The 777-nt window shown below is 42.9% G+C and overlaps 1 non-coding gene across 1 annotated transcript; it reads left to right on the top strand.

Moving 5' to 3' along the window:
• The first annotated feature begins 426 nt into the window (after positions 1-426).
• LOC112774947 (small nucleolar RNA R71) lies at positions 427-533 on the top strand. The gene has a single exon (XR_003189400.1). It is a non-coding gene; the product is annotated as a small nucleolar RNA R71 (small nucleolar RNA).
• The last annotated feature ends 244 nt before the right edge of the window (positions 534-777 follow it).

The following is a 777-nucleotide window of genomic DNA, read 5'->3' as shown; positions in this document are numbered from 1 at the left end:
TTCCTCCAACCAGGATTATATGTTTTGGAGTATGGGTCATGGTACTGCCTGGGTGAATTTCCAATGTAGTTGGCCTGTTCCTGATCACCCTCTGCCTCTTCATTCACTCCTTCTTGAGTTGCTGCTGAAGTGGTGATTGCTGCTACTTGATTCCTCTCCATCTTCTTGGTGAGGTCAGCTAATTGCTTGGTAATCATCTTGTTTTGAGCTAGCAGTGTATCCATATTGTTTAGCTCCATCACTCCTCTAGTATTGCCTCTTTCAGAAGCATAGAAGTAGTCATTCTCTGCTACAGTCTCAATGACATCTATGGCTTCTTCAATGGACTTCTTCTTGTTCAGAGATCCCCCGGATGAGTGGTCTACTGCCTTCTTTGATTCATATGAAAGACCTTCATAGAAAATGTGCAACTGCACCCATTCATTGAACATATCTGGCGGGCATCTTCTTGTCAAGTCTTTAAACCTCTCCCATGCTTCATATAGAGTCTCATCATCCTGCTGCCTAAAGGTTTGTACCTCAGCTCTCAACCTGTTGATTCGTTGAGGAGGATAGAATCTTGCCAAGAATTTGTTCACCACATCTTCCCAGGTTGCTAAACTCTCCTTTGAAAAGGATTCCAGCCATTTAGATGCTTTGTCCTTGAGTGAGAAAGGGAATAGAAGTAGTCTATAAGTGTCAGGATGAACACCATTAGACTTCATAGTATCGTATATCCTCAGGAAGGTGGTTAGATATTGATTGGGGTCTTCTTGGACACTTCCTCCGAATGAACAA

This window comes from Arachis hypogaea, chromosome 18 (genome assembly GCF_003086295.3).
Source record: "Arachis hypogaea cultivar Tifrunner chromosome 18, arahy.Tifrunner.gnm2.J5K5, whole genome shotgun sequence".
Taxonomy (NCBI): domain Eukaryota; kingdom Viridiplantae; phylum Streptophyta; class Magnoliopsida; order Fabales; family Fabaceae; genus Arachis; species Arachis hypogaea.
This window is presented reverse-complemented; position numbering and strand designations above follow the sequence as displayed.